The 18032-nt window shown below is 39.2% G+C and overlaps 22 non-coding genes across 22 annotated transcripts; 14 read left to right on the top strand and 8 right to left on the bottom strand.

The window, feature by feature from the left end:
• Positions 1–600: 600 nt before the first annotated feature.
• On the bottom strand, positions 601–672 carry trnag-ucc (transfer RNA glycine (anticodon UCC)). The gene has a single exon. It is a non-coding gene; the product is annotated as a tRNA-Gly (tRNA).
• Positions 673–2322: 1650 nt separating this feature from the next.
• trnae-cuc (transfer RNA glutamic acid (anticodon CUC)) lies at positions 2323–2394 on the top strand. Its single transcript has one exon. It is a non-coding gene; the product is annotated as a tRNA-Glu (tRNA).
• Positions 2395–2583: 189 nt separating this feature from the next.
• Positions 2584–2655, bottom strand: trnag-ucc (transfer RNA glycine (anticodon UCC)). Its single transcript has one exon. It is a non-coding gene; the product is annotated as a tRNA-Gly (tRNA).
• A 659-nt stretch (positions 2656–3314) lies between these two features.
• Positions 3315–3386, top strand: trnae-uuc (transfer RNA glutamic acid (anticodon UUC)). Its single transcript has one exon. It is a non-coding gene; the product is annotated as a tRNA-Glu (tRNA).
• Positions 3387–4306: 920 nt separating this feature from the next.
• On the top strand, positions 4307–4378 carry trnae-uuc (transfer RNA glutamic acid (anticodon UUC)). The gene has a single exon. It is a non-coding gene; the product is annotated as a tRNA-Glu (tRNA).
• A 1178-nt stretch (positions 4379–5556) lies between these two features.
• On the bottom strand, positions 5557–5628 carry trnag-ucc (transfer RNA glycine (anticodon UCC)). Its single transcript has one exon. It is a non-coding gene; the product is annotated as a tRNA-Gly (tRNA).
• Positions 5629–6287: 659 nt separating this feature from the next.
• trnae-uuc (transfer RNA glutamic acid (anticodon UUC)) lies at positions 6288–6359 on the top strand. Its single transcript has one exon. It is a non-coding gene; the product is annotated as a tRNA-Glu (tRNA).
• Positions 6360–7280: 921 nt separating this feature from the next.
• trnae-uuc (transfer RNA glutamic acid (anticodon UUC)) lies at positions 7281–7352 on the top strand. Its single transcript has one exon. It is a non-coding gene; the product is annotated as a tRNA-Glu (tRNA).
• A 920-nt stretch (positions 7353–8272) lies between these two features.
• trnae-cuc (transfer RNA glutamic acid (anticodon CUC)) lies at positions 8273–8344 on the top strand. The gene has a single exon. It is a non-coding gene; the product is annotated as a tRNA-Glu (tRNA).
• Positions 8345–8533: 189 nt separating this feature from the next.
• trnag-ucc (transfer RNA glycine (anticodon UCC)) lies at positions 8534–8605 on the bottom strand. Its single transcript has one exon. It is a non-coding gene; the product is annotated as a tRNA-Gly (tRNA).
• A 659-nt stretch (positions 8606–9264) lies between these two features.
• On the top strand, positions 9265–9336 carry trnae-uuc (transfer RNA glutamic acid (anticodon UUC)). Its single transcript has one exon. It is a non-coding gene; the product is annotated as a tRNA-Glu (tRNA).
• Positions 9337–10256: 920 nt separating this feature from the next.
• trnae-uuc (transfer RNA glutamic acid (anticodon UUC)) lies at positions 10257–10328 on the top strand. Its single transcript has one exon. It is a non-coding gene; the product is annotated as a tRNA-Glu (tRNA).
• A 1178-nt stretch (positions 10329–11506) lies between these two features.
• Positions 11507–11578, bottom strand: trnag-ucc (transfer RNA glycine (anticodon UCC)). The gene has a single exon. It is a non-coding gene; the product is annotated as a tRNA-Gly (tRNA).
• Positions 11579–12237: 659 nt separating this feature from the next.
• Positions 12238–12309, top strand: trnag-ucc (transfer RNA glycine (anticodon UCC)). Its single transcript has one exon. It is a non-coding gene; the product is annotated as a tRNA-Gly (tRNA).
• Positions 12310–13230: 921 nt separating this feature from the next.
• trnae-uuc (transfer RNA glutamic acid (anticodon UUC)) lies at positions 13231–13302 on the top strand. The gene has a single exon. It is a non-coding gene; the product is annotated as a tRNA-Glu (tRNA).
• A 918-nt stretch (positions 13303–14220) lies between these two features.
• trnae-cuc (transfer RNA glutamic acid (anticodon CUC)) lies at positions 14221–14292 on the top strand. Its single transcript has one exon. It is a non-coding gene; the product is annotated as a tRNA-Glu (tRNA).
• A 189-nt stretch (positions 14293–14481) lies between these two features.
• trnag-ucc (transfer RNA glycine (anticodon UCC)) lies at positions 14482–14553 on the bottom strand. The gene has a single exon. It is a non-coding gene; the product is annotated as a tRNA-Gly (tRNA).
• A 659-nt stretch (positions 14554–15212) lies between these two features.
• Positions 15213–15284, top strand: trnae-uuc (transfer RNA glutamic acid (anticodon UUC)). The gene has a single exon. It is a non-coding gene; the product is annotated as a tRNA-Glu (tRNA).
• A 919-nt stretch (positions 15285–16203) lies between these two features.
• Positions 16204–16275, top strand: trnae-cuc (transfer RNA glutamic acid (anticodon CUC)). Its single transcript has one exon. It is a non-coding gene; the product is annotated as a tRNA-Glu (tRNA).
• A 189-nt stretch (positions 16276–16464) lies between these two features.
• On the bottom strand, positions 16465–16536 carry trnag-ucc (transfer RNA glycine (anticodon UCC)). Its single transcript has one exon. It is a non-coding gene; the product is annotated as a tRNA-Gly (tRNA).
• A 657-nt stretch (positions 16537–17193) lies between these two features.
• On the top strand, positions 17194–17265 carry trnae-uuc (transfer RNA glutamic acid (anticodon UUC)). Its single transcript has one exon. It is a non-coding gene; the product is annotated as a tRNA-Glu (tRNA).
• A 190-nt stretch (positions 17266–17455) lies between these two features.
• On the bottom strand, positions 17456–17527 carry trnag-ucc (transfer RNA glycine (anticodon UCC)). Its single transcript has one exon. It is a non-coding gene; the product is annotated as a tRNA-Gly (tRNA).
• Between the last annotated feature and the right edge of the window lie 505 nt (positions 17528–18032).

The raw sequence follows: 18032 nt of genomic DNA, 5'->3' as shown, positions 1-18032 counted from the left end.
CCATGACTGTTGACAGTCTGAGGCCATAGTATAGCTTTAGTTCACTATAGCTTTTGTTCACAACACAAAAAAACTTTTCCAGAATTTGGTTCTTAAAGTCTATGTGTTGCAATAAATATTTGCTCTTAGGCGTGCTTGACTGCTTGCTGAATTTAAGACAATTGAGCCTAATTGTAGACGTTCCGGAAGGTCATTTTACACACCGATGGGACTCTACGCACATTTTTGTGGCAAAAGAAATCCAAAATCAGGACGTCAGTTGGACAATGCAAGTTCATGGAATGACTGATTCTATACAACTGTGCAAGTGTTCACTTGGTGGATAGAGGAAGAGTGTCTCCCTGATGGTCTAGTGGATAGGATCCGACGCTTTCACTGTCGTGGCCCCGGTTCGATTCCCGGTCAGGGAGGAGTTTCATTTCTGTACTCCGTATCTATTGTCAAAAATCATTGTTGATGACTTAATTGAGGAAATGGCTCCTTTAAGATAAATAATTAAAAATAGGTACACTTACACAATCATTAGGTTTGGTGATGTTTAGAATGGATTAGGAAATACTCTGCAAATCTACTTAATTTGAAGAAGGACAGATGAATCTTTGCATTGGCCGGGAATCGAGCCCGGGTCAACTGCTTGGAAGGCAGCTATGCTCACCACTATACCACCAATGCCACATAACTCAATGTAAAATCTTTATGATCGGAAAGATGAAATGACTGGTCTTTCTTGGGGTTTGAAGTTTTACATTTTTATTGTGCACTAAACTAATTTGACTTGCACCATCAGTGACTGCTGACAAAGAGTCAGATCAGAAACCGTTGTCTGTGTTCAATTTGATCTACATTAAGATGAAACTTAATCCACAGGAAGGCAACAAAATGTAATCAAAGAAAGACCTTTTGATTTTCAACATGACAGAGATGTCCACCCAAAAACCTATAGCAGTTCCAGTGCTAAAATAGTCTCCAACGCTGTACATTCCGTCAAATTCCATGACTGTTGACAGTCTGAGGCCATAGTATAGCTTTAGTTCACTATAGCTTTTGTTCACAACACAAAAAAACTTTTCCAGAATTTGGTTCTTAAAGTCTATGTGTTGCAATAAATATTTGCTCTTAGGCGTGCTTGACTGCTTGCTGAATTTAAGACAATTGAGCCTAATTGTAGACGTTCCGGAAGGTCATTTTACACACCGATGGGACTCTACGCACATTTTTGTGGCAAAAGAAATCCAAAATCAGGACGTCAGTTGGACAATGCAAGTTCATGGAATGACTGATTCTATACAACTGTGCAAGTGTTCACTTGGTGGATGAACAGGAAGAGTGTCTCCCTGATGGTCTAGTGGCTAGGATCCGACGCTTTCACCGTCGTGGCCCGGGTTCGATTTTGGTCAGGGAAGAGTTTCATTTCTGTACTCTGTATCTATTGTCAAAAATCATTGTTGATGACATAATTGAGGAAATGGCTGCTTTAAGATAAATAATTAAAAATAGGTACATTTACACAATCAGTAGGTTTGGTGATGTTTAGAATGGATTAGGAAATACTCTGCAATCTACTTAATTTGAAGAAGGACCGATGAATCTTTGCATTGGCCGGGAATCGAACCCTGGTTATCTGCTTGGAAGGCAGCTATGTTCACCACTATACCACCAACGCCACGTAATTCAATGTAAAATCGTTATGATCGGAAAGATGAAATGACTTGTCTTTCTTGGGGTTTGAAGTTTTACATTTTTATTGTGCACTGAACTAATTTGACTTGCACCATCAGTGACTGCTGACAAAGAGTCAGATCAGAAACCGTTGTCTGTGTTCAATTTGATCTACATTAAGAAGAAACTTAATCCACAGGAAGGCAACAAAATGTAATCAAAGAAAGACCTTTTGATTTTCAACATGACAGAGATGTCCACCCAAAAACCTATAGCAGTTCCAGTGCTAAAATAGTCTCCAACGCTGTACATTCCGTCAAATTCCATGACTGTTGACAGTCTGAGGCCATAGTATAGCTTTAGTTCACTATAGCTTTTGTTCACAACACAAAAAAACTTTTCCAGAATTTGGTTCTTAAAGTCTATGTGTTGCAATAAAAATTTGCTCTTAGGCGTGCTTGACTGCTTGCTGAATTTAAGACAATTGAGCCTAATTGTAGACGTTCCGGAAGGTCATTTTACACACCGATGGGACTCTACGCACATTTTTGTGGCAAAAGAAATCCAAAATCAGGACGTCAGTTGGACAATGCAAGTTTATGGAATGACTGATTCTATACAACTGTGCAAGCGTTCACTTGGTGGATAAAGAGGAATAGTGTCTCCCTGATGGTCTAGTGGCTAGGATCCGACGCTCTCACCGTCGTGGCCTGGGTTCGATTCCCGTTCAGGGAAGAGTTTCATTTCTGTACTCTGTATCTATTGTCAAAAATCATTGTTAATGACATAATTGAGGAAATGGCTGCTTTAAGATAAACAATTAAAAACAGGTACATTTACACAATTAGTAGGTTTGGTGATGTTTAGAATGGATTAGGAAATACTCTACAATCTTCTTACTTTGAAGTAGGACAGATGAATCTTTGCATTGGCCGGGAACCGAACCCGGGTCAACTGCTTGGAAGGCAGCTATGCTCACCACTATACCACCAATGCAACGTAATTCAGTATAAAATCGTTATGATCGGAAAGATGAAATGACTGGTCTTTCTTGGGGTTTGAAGTTTTACATTTTTATTGTGCACTAAACTAATTTGACTTGCACCATCAGTGACTGCTGACAAAGAGTCAGATCAGAAACCGTTGTCTGTGTTCAATTTGATCTACATTAAGATGAAACTTAATCCACAGGAAGGCAACAAAATGTAATCAAAGAAAGACCTTTTGATTTTCAACATGACAGAGATGTCCATCCAAAAACCTATAGCAGTTCCAGTGCTAAAATAGTCTCCAACGCTGTACATTCCGTCAAATTCCATGACTGTTGACAGTCTGAGGCCATAGTATAGCTTTAGTTCACTATAGCTTTTGTTCACAACACAAAAAAACTTTTCCAGAATTTGGTTCTTAAAGTCTATGTGTTGCAATAAATATTTGCTCTTAGGCGTGCTTGACTGCTTGCTGAATTTAAGACAATTGAGCCTAATTGTAGACGTTCCGGAAGGTCATTTTACACACCGATGGGACTCTACGCACATTTTTGTGGCAAAAGAAATCCAAAATAAGGACATCAGTTGGACAATGCAAGTTCATGGAATGACTGATTCGATACAACTGTGCAAGTGTTCACTTGGTGGATAAAGAGGAAGAGTGTCTCCCTGATGGTCTAGTGGCTAGGATCCGACGCTTTCACCGTCGTGGCCCGGGTTCGATTCCCGGTCAGGGAAGAGTTTCATTTGTATACTCATTATCTAATGTCAAATATCAATGTTAATGACATAATTGAGGAAATGCCTGCCTTAAGATAAATAATTAAAAACAGGTACATTTACACAATCAGTAGGTTAGGTGATGTTTAGAATGGATTAGGAAATACTCTGCAATCTGCTTAATTTGAAGTAGGCCAGATGAATCTTTGCATTGGCCGCGAATCGATCCCGGGTCAACTGCTTGGAAGGCACCTATGCTCACCACTATACCACCAATGCCACGTAATTCAATGTAAAATCATTATGATCGGAAAGATGAAATGACTGGTCTTTCTTGGGGTTTGAAGTTTTACATTTTTATTGTGCACTAAACTAATTTGACTTGCACCATCAGTGACTGCTGACAAAGAGTCAGATCAGAAACCGTTGTCTGTGTTCAATTTGATCTACATTAAGATGAAACTTAATCCACAGGAAGGCAACAAAATGTAATCAAAGAAAGACCTTTTGATTTTCAACATGACAGAGATGTCCACCCAAAAACCTATAGCAGTTCCAGTGCTAAAATAGTCTCCAACGCTGTACATTCCGTCAAATTCCATGACTGTTGACAGTCTGAGGCCATAGTATAGCTTTAGTTCACTATAGCTTTTGTTCACAACACAAAAAAACTTTTCTAGAATTTGGTTCTTAAAGTCTATGTGTTGCAATAAATATTTGCTCTTAGGCGTGCTTGACTGCTTGCTGAATTTAAGACAATTGAGCCTAATTGTAGACGTTCCGGAAGGTCATTTTACACACCGATGGGACTCTACGCACATTTTTGTGGCAAAAGAAATCCAAAATCAGGACGTCAGTTGGACAATGCAAGTTCATGGAATGACTGATTCTATACAACTGTGCAAGTGTTCACTTGGTGGATAAAGATGAAGAGTGTCTCCCTGATGGTCTAGTGGCTAGGATCTGACGCTTTCACCGTCGTGGCCCGGGTTCGATTTCCGGTCAGGGAAGAGTTTCATTTCTATACTCATTATCTAATGTCAAATATCATTGTTAATGACATAATTGAGGAAATGGCTGCTTTAAGATAAATAATTAAAAACAGGTACATTTACACAATCAGTAGGTTTGGTGATGTTTAGAATGGATCAGGAAATACTCGGCAATCTGCTTAATTTGAAGTAGGACAGATGAATCTTTACATTGGCCGGGAATCAAACCCGGGTCAACTGCTTGGAAGGCAGCTATGCTCACCACTATACCACCAATGCCGCGTAATTCAATGTAAAATCGTTATGATCGGTAAGATGAAATGACTGGTCTTTCTTGGGGTTTGAAGTTTTGCATTTTTATTGTGCACTAAACTAATTTGACTTGCACCATCAGTGACTGCTGACAAAGAGTCAGATCAGAAACCGTTGTCTGTGTTCAATTTGATCTACATTAAGATGAAACTTAATCCACAGGAAGGCAACAAAATGTAATCAAAGAAAGACCTTTTGATTTTCAACATGACAGAGATGTCCACCCAAAAACCTATAGCAGTTCCAGTGCTAAAATAGTCTCCAACGCTGTACATTCCGTCAAATTCCATGACTGTTGACAGTCTGAGGCCATAGTATAGCTTTAGTTCACTATAGCTTTTGTTCACAACACAAAAAAACTTTTCCAGAATTTTGTTCTTAAAGTCTATGTGTTGCAATAAATATTTGCTCTTAGGCGTGCTTGACTGCTTGCTGAATTTAGACAACTGAGCCTAATTGTAGACGTTCCGGAAGGTCATTTTACACACCGATGGGACTCTACGCACATTTTTGTGGCAAAAGAAATCCAAAATCAGGACGTCAGTTGGACAATGCAAGTTCATGGAATGACTGATTCTATACAACTGTGCAAGTGTTCACTTGGTGGAAAGAGGAAGAGTGTCTCCCTGATGGTCTAGTGGATAGGATCCGACGCTCTCACCGTGGTGGCCCGTGTTCGATTCCCGGTCAGGGAAGAGTTTCACTGCTGTACTCTGTATCTATTGTCAAAAATCTTTGTTGATGACTTAATTGAGGAAATGGCTGCTTTAAGATAAATAATTAAAAATAGGTACATTTACACAATCAGTAGGTTTGGTGATGTTTAGAATGGATAAGGAAATACTCTGCAATCTGCTTAATTTGAAGTAGGCCAGATGAATCTTTGCATTGGCCGGGAATCGAACCCGGGTCAACTGCTTGGAAGGCAGCTATGCTCACCACTATACCACCAATGCCAAGTAATTCAATGTAAAACCATTATGATCGGAAAGATGAAATGACTGGTCTTTCTTGGGGTTTGAAGTTTTACATTTTTATTGTGCACTAAACTAATTTGACTTGCACCATCAGTGACTGCTGACAAAGAGTCAGATCAGAAACCGTTGTCTGTGTTCAATTTGATCTACATTAAGATGAAACTTAATCCACAGGAAGGCAACAAAATGTAATCAAAGAAAGACCTTTTGATTTTCAACATGACAGAGACGTCCACCCAAAAATCTATAGCAGTTCCAGTGCTAAAATAGTCTCCAACGCTGTACATTCCGTCAAATTCCATGACTGTTGACAGTCTGAGGCCATAGTATAGCTTTAGTTCACTATAGCTTTTGTTCACAACACAAAAAAACTTTTCCAGAATTTGGTTCTTAAAGTCTATGTGTTGCAATAAATATTTGCTCTTAGGCGTGCTTCACTGCTTGCTGAATTTAAGACAATTGAGCCTAATTGTAGACGTTCCGGAAGGTCATTTTACACACCGATGGGACTCTACGCACATTTTTGTGGCAAAAGAAATCCAAAATCAGGACGTAGGTTGGACAATGCAAGTTCATTGAATGACTGATTCTATTCAACTGTGCAAGTGTTCACTTGGTGGATTAAGAAGGAGAGTGTATCCCTGATGGTCTAGTGGCTAGGATCCGACGCTTTCACCGTCGTGGCCCGGGTTCGATTCCCGGTCAGGGAAAAGTTTCATTTCTATATTCATTATCTAATGTCAAATAACATTGTTAATGACATAATTGAGGAAATGGCTGCTTTAAGATAAATAATTAAAAAGAGGTACATTTACGCAATCAGTAGTTTAGGTGATGTTTTAGAATGGACTAGGAAATACTATGCAATCTGCTTAATTTGAAGTAGGACAGATGAATCTTTGCATTGGCTGGGAATCGAACCCGGGTCAACTGCTTGGAAGGCAGCTATGCTCACCACTATACCACCAATGTCATGTAATTCAATGTAAAATCGTGATGAACGGAAAGATGAAATCACTGGTCTTTCTTGGGGTTTGAAGTTTTACATTTTTATTGTGCACTAAACTAATTTGACTTGCACCATCAGTGACTGCTGACAAAGAGTCAGATCAGAAACCGTTGTCTGTGTTCAATTTGATCTACATTAAGATGAAACTTAATCCACAGGAAGGCAACAAAATGTAATCAAAGAAAGACCTTTTGATTTTCAACATGACAGAGATGTCCACCCAAAAACCTATAGCAGTTCCAGTGCTAAAATAGTCTCCAACGCTGTACATTCCGTCAAATTCCATGACTGTTGACAGTCTGAGGCCATAGTATAGCTTTAGTTCACTATAGCTTTTGTTCACAACACAAAAAAACTTTTCTAGAATTTGGTTCTTAAAGTCTATGTGTTGCAATAAATATTTGCTCTTAGGCGTGCTTGACTGCTTGCTGAATTTAAGACAATTGAGCCTAATTGTAGACGTTCCGGAAGGTCATTTTACACACCGATGGGACTCTACGCACATTTTTGTGGCAAAAGAAATCCAAAATCAGGACGTCAGTTGGACAATGCAAGTTCATGGAATGACTGATTCTATACAACTGTGCAAGTGTTCACTTGGTGGATAAAGATGAAGAGTGTCTCCCTGATGGTCTAGTGGCTAGGATCTGACGCTTTCACCGTCGTGGCCCGGGTTCGATTTCCGGTCAGGGAAGAGTTTCATTTCTATACTCATTATCTAATGTCAAATATCATTGTTAATGACATAATTGAGGAAATGGCTGCTTTAAGATAAATAATTAAAAACAGGTACATTTACACAATCAGTAGGTTTGGTGATGTTTAGAATGGATCAGGAAATACTCGGCAATCTGCTTAATTTGAAGTAGGACAGATGAATCTTTACATTGGCCGGGAATCAAACCCGGGTCAACTGCTTGGAAGGCAGCTATGCTCACCACTATACCACCAATGCCACGTAATTCAATGTAAAATCGTTATGATCGGTAAGATGAAATGACTGGTCTTTCTTGGGGTTTGAAGTTTTGCATTTTTATTGTGCACTAAACTAATTTGACTTGCACCATCAGTGACTGCTGACAAAGAGTCAGATCAGAAACCGTTGTCTGTGTTCAATTTGATCTACATTAAGAAGAAACTTAATCCACAGGAAGGCAACAAAATGTAATCAAAGAAAGACCTTTTGATTTTCAACATGACAGAGATGTCCACCCAAAAACCTATAGCAGTTCCAGTGCTAAAATAGTCTCCAACGCTGTACATTCCGTCAAATTCCATGACTGTTGACAGTCTGAGGCCATAGTATAGCTTTAGTTCACTATAGCTTTTGTTCACAACACAAAAAAACTTTTCCAGAATTTGGTTCTTAAAGTCTATGTGTTGCAATAAAAATTTGCTCTTAGGCGTGCTTGACTGCTTGCTGAATTTAAGACAATTGAGCCTAATTGTAGACGTTCCGGAAGGTCATTTTACACACCGATGGGACTCTACGCACATTTTTGTGGCAAAAGAAATCCAAAATCAGGACGTCAGTTGGACAATGCAAGTTTATGGAATGACTGATTCTATACAACTGTGCAAGCGTTCACTTGGTGGATAAAGAGGAATAGTGTCTCCCTGATGGTCTAGTGGCTAGGATCCGACGCTCTCACCGTCGTGGCCTGGGTTCGATTCCCGTTCAGGGAAGAGTTTCATTTCTGTACTCTGTATCTATTGTCAAAAATCATTGTTAATGACATAATTGAGGAAATGGCTGCTTTAAGATAAACAATTAAAAACAGGTACATTTACACAATTAGAAGGTTTGGTGATGTTTAGAATGGATTAGGAAATACTCTACAATCTGCTTACTTTGAAGTAGGACAGATGAATCTTTGCATTGGCCGGGAACCGAACCCGGGTCAACTGCTTGGAAGGCAGCTATGCTCACCACTATACCACCAATGCAACGTAATTCAGTATAAAATCGTTATGATCGGAAAGATGAAATGACTGGTCTTTCTTGGGGTTTGAAGTTTTACATTTTTATTGTGCACTAAACTAATTTGACTTGCACCATCAGTGACTGCTGACAAAGAGTCAGATCAGAAACCGTTGTCTGTGTTCAATTTGATCTACATTAAGATGAAACTTAATCCACAGGAAGGCAACAAAATGTAATCAAAGAAAGACCTTTTGATTTTCAACATGACAGAGATGTCCATCCAAAAACCTATAGCAGTTCCAGTGCTAAAATAGTCTCCAACGCTGTACATTCCGTCAAATTCCATGACTGTTGACAGTCTGAGGCCATAGTATAGCTTTAGTTCACTATAGCTTTTGTTCACAACACAAAAAAACTTTTCCAGAATTTGGTTCTTAAAGTCTATGTGTTGCAATAAATATTTGCTCTTAGGCGTGCTTGACTGCTTGCTGAATTTAAGACAATTGAGCCTAATTGTAGACGTTCCGGAAGGTCATTTTACACACCGATGGGACTCTACGCACATTTTTGTGGCAAAAGAAATCCAAAATAAGGACATCAGTTGGACAATGCAAGTTCATGGAATGACTGATTCGATACAACTGTGCAAGTGTTCACTTGGTGGATAAAGAGGAAGAGTGTCTCCCTGATGGTCTAGTGGCTAGGATCCGACGCTTTCACCGTCGTGGCCCGGGTTCGATTCCCGGTCAGGGAAGAGTTTCATTTGTATACTCATTATCTAATGTCAAATATCAATGTTAATGACATAATTGAGGAAATGCCTGCCTTAAGATAAATAATTAAAAACAGGTACATTTACACAATCAGTAGGTTAGGTGATGTTTAGAATGGATTAGGAAATACTCTGCAATCTGCTTAATTTGAAGTAGGCCAGATGAATCTTTGCATTGGCCGCGAATCGATCCCGGGTCAACTGCTTGGAAGGCACCTATGCTCACCACTATACCACCAATGCCACGTAATTCAATGTAAAATCATTATGATCGGAAAGATGAAATGACTGGTCTTTCTTGGGGTTTGAAGTTTTACATTTTTATTGTGCACTAAACTAATTTGACTTGCACCATCAGTGACTGCTGACAAAGAGTCAGATCAGAAACCGTTGTCTGTGTTCAATTTGATCTACATTAAGATGAAACTTAATCCACAGGAAGGCAACAAAATGTAATCAAAGAAAGACCTTTTGATTTTCAACATGACAGAGATGTCCACCCAAAAACCTATAGCAGTTCCAGTGCTAAAATAGTCTCCAACGCTGTACATTCCGTCAAATTCCATGACTGTTGACAGTCTGAGGCCATAGTATAGCTTTAGTTCACTATAGCTTTTGTTCACAACACAAAAAAACTTTTCTAGAATTTGGTTCTTAAAGTCTATGTGTTGCAATAAATATTTGCTCTTAGGCGTGCTTGACTGCTTGCTGAATTTAAGACAATTGAGCCTAATTGTAGACGTTCCGGAAGGTCATTTTACACACCGATGGGACTCTACGCACATTTTTGTGGCAAAAGAAATCCAAAATCAGGACGTCAGTTGGACAATGCAAGTTCATGGAATGACTGATTCTATACAACTGTGCAAGTGTTCACTTGGTGGATAAAGATGAAGAGTGTCTCCCTGATGGTCTAGTGGCTAGGATCTGACGCTTTCACCGTCGTGGCCCGGGTTCGATTTCCGGTCAGGGAAGAGTTTCATTTCTATACTCATTATCTAATGTCAAATATCATTGTTAATGACATAATTGAGGAAATGGCTGCTTTAAGATAAATAATTAAAAACAGGTACATTTACACAATCAGTAGGTTTGGTGATGTTTAGAATGGATCAGGAAATACTCGGCAATCTGCTTAATTTGAAGTAGGACAGATGAATCTTTACATTGGCCCGGAATCAAACCCGGGTCAACTGCTTGGAAGGCAGCTATGCTCACCACTATACCACCAATGCCGCGTAATTCAATGTAAAATCGTTATGATCGGTAAGATGAAATGACTGGTCTTTCTTGGGGTTTGAAGTTTTGCATTTTTATTGTGCACTAAACTAATTTGACTTGCACCATCAGTGACTGCTGACAAAGAGTCAGATCAGAAACCGTTGTCTGTGTTCAATTTGATCTACATTAAGATGAAACTTAATCCACAGGAAGGCAACAAAATGTAATCAAAGAAAGACCTTTTGATTTTCAACATGACAGAGATGTCCACCCAAAAACCTATAGCAGTTCCAGTGCTAAAATAGTCTCCAACGCTGTACATTCCGTCAAATTCCATGACTGTTGACAGTCTGAGGCCATAGTATAGCTTTAGTTCACTATAGCTTTTGTTCACAACACAAAAAAACTTTTCCAGAATTTGGTTCTTAAAGTCTATGTGTTGCAATAAATATTTGCTCTTAGGCGTGCTTGACTGCTTGCTGAATTTAGACAACTGAGCCTAATTGTAGACGTTCCGGAAGGTCATTTTACACACCGATGGGACTCTACGCACATTTTTGTGGCAAAAGAAATCCAAAATCAGGACGTCAGTTGGACAATGCAAGTTCATGGAATGACTGATTCTATACAACTGTGGAAGTGTTCACTTGGTGGAAAGAGGAAGAGTGTCTCCCTGATGGTCTAGTGGATAGGATCCGACGCTCTCACCGTGGTGGCCCGTGTTCGATTCCCGGTCAGGGAAGAGTTTCACTGCTGTACTCTGTATCTATTGTCAAAAATCTTTGTTGATGACTTAATTGAGGAAATGGCTGCTTTAAGATAAATAATTAAAAATAGGTACATTTACACAATCAGTAGGTTTGGTGATGTTTAGAATGGATAAGGAAATACTCTGCAATCTGCTTAATTTGAAGTAGGCCAGATGAATCTTTGCATTGGCCGGGAATCGAACCCGGGTCAACTGCTTGGAAGGCAGCTATGCTCACCACTATACCACCAATGCCAAGTAATTCAATGTAAAACCATTATGATCGGAAAGATGAAATGACTGGTCTTTCTTGGGGTTTGAAGTTTTACATTTTTATTGTGCACTAAACTAATTTGACTTGCACCATCAGTGACTGCTGACAAAGAGTCAGATCAGAAACCGTTGTCTGTGTTCAATTTGATCTACATTAAGATGAAACTTAATCCACAGGAAGGCAACAAAATGTAATCAAAGAAAGACCTTTTGATTTTCAACATGACAGAGACGTCCACCCAAAAATCTATAGCAGTTCCAGTGCTAAAATAGTCTCCAACGCTGTACATTCCGTCAAATTCCATGACTGTTGACAGTCTGAGGCCATAGTATAGCTTTAGTTCACTATAGCTTTTGTTCACAACACAAAAAAACTTTTCCAGAATTTGGTTCTTAAAGTCTATGTGTTGCAATAAATATTTGCTCTTAGGCGTGCTTCACTGCTTGCTGAATTTAAGACAATTGAGCCTAATTGTAGACGTTCCGGAAGGTCATTTTACACACCGATGGGACTCTACGCACATTTTTGTGGCAAAAGAAATCCAAAATCAGGACGTAGGTTGGACAATGCAAGTTCATTGAATGACTGATTCTATTCAACTGTGCAAGTGTTCACTTGGTGGATTAAGAAGGAGAGTGTATCCCTGATGGTCTAGTGGCTAGGATCCGACGCTTCCACCGTCGTGGCCCGGGTTCGATTCCCGGTCAGGGAAAAGTTTCATTTCTATATTCATTATCTAATGTCAAATAACATTGTTAATGACATAATTGAGGAAATGGCTGCTTTAAGATAAATAATTAAAAAGAGGTACATTTACGCAATCAGTAGTTTAGGTGATGTTTTAGAATGGACTAGGAAATACTATGCAATCTGCTTAATTTGAAGTAGGACAGATGAATCTTTGCATTGGCTGGGAATCGAACCCGGGTCAACTGCTTGGAAGGCAGCTATGCTCACCACTATACCACCAATGTCATGTAATTCAATGTAAAATCGTGATGAACGGAAAGATGAAATCACTGGTCTTTCTTGGGGTTTGAAGTTTTACATTTTTATTGTGCACTAAACTAATTTGACTTGCACCATCAGTGACTGCTGACAAAGAGTCAGATCAGAAACCGTTGTCTGTGTTCAATTTGATCTACATTAAGATGAAACTTAATCCACAGGAAGGCAACAAAATGTAATCAAAGAAAGACCTTTTGATTTTCAACATGACAGAGATGTCCACCCAAAAACCTATAGCAGTTCCAGTGCTAAAATAGTCTCCAACGCTGTACATTCCGTCAAATTCCATGACTGTTGACAGTCTGAGGCCATAGTATAGCTTTAGTTCACTATAGCTTTTGTTCACAACACAAAAAAACTTTTCTAGAATTTGGTTCTTAAAGTCTATGTGTTGCAATAAATATTTGCTCTTAGGCGTGCTTGACTGCTTGCTGAATTTAAGACAATTGAGCCTAATTGTAGACGTTCCGGAAGGTCATTTTACACACCGATGGGACTCTACGCACATTTTTGTGGCAAAAGAAATCCAAAATCAGGACGTCAGTTGGACAATGCAAGTTCATGGAATGACTGATTCTATACAACTGTGCAAGTGTTCACTTGGTGGATAAAGATGAAGAGTGTCTCCCTGATGGTCTAGTGGCTAGGATCTGACGCTTTCACCGTCGTGGCCCGGGTTCGATTTCCGGTCAGGGAAGAGTTTCATTTCTATACTCATTATCTAATGTCAAATATCATTGTTAATGACATAATTGAGGAAATGGCTGCTTTAAGATAAATAATTAAAAACAGGTACATTTACACAATCAGTAGGTTTGGTGATGTTTAGAATGGATCAGGAAATACTCGGCAATCTGCTTAATTTGAAGTAGGACAGATGAATCTTTACATTGGCCGGGAATCAAACCCGGGTCAACTGCTTGGAAGGCAGCTATGCTCACCACTATACCACCAATGTCATGTAATTCAATGTAAAATCGTGATGAACGGAAAGATGAAATCACTGGTCTTTCTTGGGGTTTGAAGTTTTACATTTTTATTGTGCACTAAACTAATTTGACTTGCACCATCAGTGACTGCTGACAAAGAGTCAGATCAGAAACCGTTGTCTGTGTTCAATTTGATCTACATTAAGATGAAACTTAATCCACAGGAAGGCAACAAAATGTAATCAAAGAAAGACCTTTTGATTTTCAACATGACAGAGATGTCCACCCAAAAACCTATAGCAGTTCCAGTGCTAAAATAGTCTCCAACGCTGTACATTCCGTCAAATTCCATGACTGTTGACAGTTTGAGGCCATAGTATAGCTTTAGTTCACTATAGCTTTTGTTCACAACACAAAAAAACTTTTCCAGAATTTGGTTCTTAAAGTCTATGTGTTGCAATAAATATTTGCTCTTAGGCGTGCTTGACTGCTTGCTGAATTTAAGACAATTTAGCCTAATTGTAGACGTTCCGGAAGGTCATTTTACACACCGATTGGACTCTACGCACATTTTTGTGGCAAAAGAAATCCAAAATCAGGACGTCAGTTGGACAAGGCAAGTTCATGGAATGACTGATTCTATACAACTGTGCAAGTGTTCACTTGGTGGAAAGAGGAAGAGTGTCTCCCTGATGGTCTAGTGGATAGGATCCGACGCTCTCACCGTGGTGGCCCGGGTTCGATTCCCGGTCAGGGAAGAGTTTCACTTCTGTACTCTGTATCTATTGTCAAAAATCTTTGTTGAAGACTTAATTGAGGAAATGGCTGCTTTAAGATAAATAATTAAAAATAGGTACATTTACACAATCAGTAGGTTTGGTGATGTTTAGAATGGATAAGGAAATACTCTGCAATCTGCTTAATTTGAAGTGGGACAGATGAATCTTTGCATTGGCCGGGAATCGAACCCGGGTCAACTGCTTGGAAGGCAGCTATGCTCACCACTATACCACCAATGCCATGTAATTCAATGTAAAATCGTTATGATCGGAAAGATGAAATGACTGGTCTTTCTTGGGGTTTGAAGTTTTACATTTTTATTGTGCACTAAACTAATTTGACTTGCACCATCAGTGACTGCTGACAAAGAGTCAGATCAGAAACCGTTGTCTGTGTTCAATTTGATCTACATTAAGATGAAACTTAATCCACAGGAAGGCAACAAAATGTAATCAAAGAAAGACCTTTTGATTTTCAACATGACAGAGACGTCCACCCAAAAATCTATAGCAGTTCCAGTGCTAAAATAGTCTCCAACGCTGTACATTCCGTCAAATTCCATGACTGTTGACAGTCTGAGGCCATAGTATAGCTTTAGTTCACTATAGCTTTTGTTCACAACACAAAAAAACTTTTCCAGAATTTGGTTCTTAAAGTCTATGTGTTGCAATAAATATTTGTTCTTAGGCGTGCTTCACTGCTTGCTGAATTTAAGACAATTGAGCCTAATTGTAGACGTTCCGGAAGGTCATTTTACACACCGATGGGACTCTACGCACATTTTTGTGGCAAAAGAAATCCAAAATCAGGACGTAGGTTGGACAATGCAAGTTCATTGAATGACTGATTCTATTCAACTGTGCAAGTGTTCACTTGGTGGATTAAGAAGGAGAGTGTATCCCTGATGGTCTAGTGGCTAGGATCCGACGCTTTCACCGTCGTGGCCCGGGTTCGATTCCCGGTCAGGGAAAAGTTTCATTTCTATATTCATTATCTAATGTCAAATATCATTGTTAATGACATAATTGAGGAAATGGCTGCTTTAAGATAAATAATTAAAAAGAGGTACATTTACGCAATCAGTAGTTTAGGTGATGTTTTAGAATGGACTAGGAAATACTATGCAATCTGCTTAATTTGAAGTAGGACAGATGAATCTTTGCATTGGCTGGGAATCGAACCCGGGTCAACTGCTTGGAAGGCAGCTATGCTCACCACTATACCACCAATGTCATGTAATTCAATGTAAAATCGTGATGAACGGAAAGATGAAATCACTGGTCTTTCTTGGGGTTTGAAGTTTTACATTTTTATTGTGCACTAAACTAATTTGACTTGCACCATCAGTGACTGCTGACAAAGAGTCAGATCAGAAACCGTTGTCTGTGTTCAATTTGATCTACATTAAGATGAAACTTAATCCACAGGAAGGCAACAAAATGTAATCAAAGAAAGACCTTTTGATTTTCAACATGACAGAGATGTCCACCCAAAAACCTATAGCAGTTCCAGTGCTAAAATAGTCTCCAACGCTGTACATTCCGTCAAATTCCATGACTGTTGACAGTTTGAGGCCATAGTATAGCTTTAGTTCACTATAGCTTTTGTTCACAACACAAAAAAACTTTTCCAGAATTTGGTTCTTAAAGTCTATGTGTTGCAATAAATATTTGCTCTTAGGCGTGCTTGACTGCTTGCTGAATTTAAGACAATTTAGCCTAATTGTAGACGTTCCGGAAGGTCATTTTACACACCGATTGGACTCTACGCACATTTTTGTGGCAAAAGAAATCCAAAATCAGGACGTCAGTTGGACAAGGCAAGTTCATGGAATGACTGATTCTATACAACTGTGCAAGTGTTCACTTGGTGGAAAGAGGAAGAGTGTCTCCCTGATGGTCTAGTGGATAGGATCCGACGCTCTCACCGTGGTGGCCCGGGTTCGATTCCCGGTCAGGGAAGAGTTTCACTTCTGTACTCTGTATCTATTGTCAAAAATCTTTGTTGAAGACTTAATTGAGGAAATGGCTGCTTTAAGATAAATAATTAAAAATAGGTACATTTACACAATCAGTAGGTTTGGTGATGTTTAGAATGGATAAGGAAATACTCTGCAATCTGCTTAAATTGAAGTGGGACAGATGAATCTTTGCATTGGCCGGGAATCGAACCCGGGTCAACTGCTTGGAAGGCAGCTATGCTCACCACTATACCACCAATGCCATGTAATTCAATGTAAAATCGTTATGATCGGAAAGATGAAATGACTGGTCTTTCTTGGGGTTTGAAGTTTTACATTTTTATTGTGCACTAAACTAATTTGACTTGCACCATCAGTGACTGCTGACAAAGAGTCAGATCAGAAACCGTTGTCTGTGTTCAATTTGATCTACATTAAGATGAAACTTAATCCACAGGAAGGCAACAAAATGTAATCAAAGAAAGACCTTTTGATTTTCAACATGACAGAGATGTCCACCCAAAAACCTATAGCAGTTCCAGTGCTAAAATAGTCTCCAACGCTGTACATTCCGTCAAATTCCATGACTGTTGACAGTCTGAGGCCATAGTATAGCTTTAGTTCACTATAGCTTTTGTTCACAACACAAAAAAACTTTTCCAGAATTTGGTTCTTAAAGTCTATGTGTTGCAATAAATATTTGCTCTTAGGCGTGCTTGACTGCTTGCTGAATTTAAGACAATTGAGCCTAATTGTAGACGTTCCGGAAGGTCATTTTACACACCGATGGGACTCTACGCACATTTTTGTGGCAAAAGAAATCCAAAATCAGGACGTCAGTTGGACAATGCAAGTTCATGGAATGACTGATTCTATACAACTGTGCAAGTGTTCACTTGGTGGATAGAGGAAGAGTGTCTCCCTGATGGTCTAGTGGATAGGATCCGATGCTTTCACCGTCGTGGCCCCGGTTCGATTCCCGGTCAGGGAGGAGTTTCATTTCTGTACTCCGTATCTATTGTCAAAAATCATTGTTGATGACATAATTGAGGAAATGGCTGCTTTAAGATAAATAATTAAAAATAGGTACACTTACACAATCATTAGGTTTGGTGATGTTTAGAATGGATTAGGAAATACTCTGCAAATCTACTTAATTTGAAGAAGGACAGATGAATCTTTGCATTGGCCGGGAATCGAGCCCGGGTCAACTGCTTGGAAGGCAGCTATGCTCACCACTATACCACCAATGCCACATAACTCAATGTAAAATCTTTATGATCGGAAAGATGAAATGACTGGTCTTTCTTGGGGTTTGAAGTTTTACATTTTTATTGTGCACTAAACTAATTTGACTTGCACCATCAGTGACTGCTGACAAAGAGTCAGATCAGAAACCGTTGTCTGTGTTCAATTTGATCTACATTAAGATGAAACTTAATCCACAGGAAGGCAACAAAATGTAATCAAAGAAAGACCTTTTGATTTTCAACATGACAGAGATGTCCACCCAAAAACCTATAGCAGTTCCAGTGCTAAAATAGTCTCCAACGCTGTACATTCCGTCAAATTCCATGACTGTTGACAGTCTGAGGCCATAGTATAGCTTTAGTTCACTATAGCTTTTGTTCACAACACAAAAAAACTTTTCCAGAATTTGGTTCTTAAAGTCTATGTGTTGCAATAAATATTTGCTCTTAGGCGTGCTTGACTGCTTGCTGAATTTAAGACAATTGAGCCTAATTGTAGACGTTCCGG

This window comes from Nothobranchius furzeri, chromosome 3 (genome assembly GCF_043380555.1).
Source record: "Nothobranchius furzeri strain GRZ-AD chromosome 3, NfurGRZ-RIMD1, whole genome shotgun sequence".
Lineage (NCBI taxonomy): Eukaryota > Metazoa > Chordata > Actinopteri > Cyprinodontiformes > Nothobranchiidae > Nothobranchius > Nothobranchius furzeri.
Note: the sequence above shows the minus strand (reverse complement) of the source record. Positions and strands in the feature narration are given on the sequence as shown.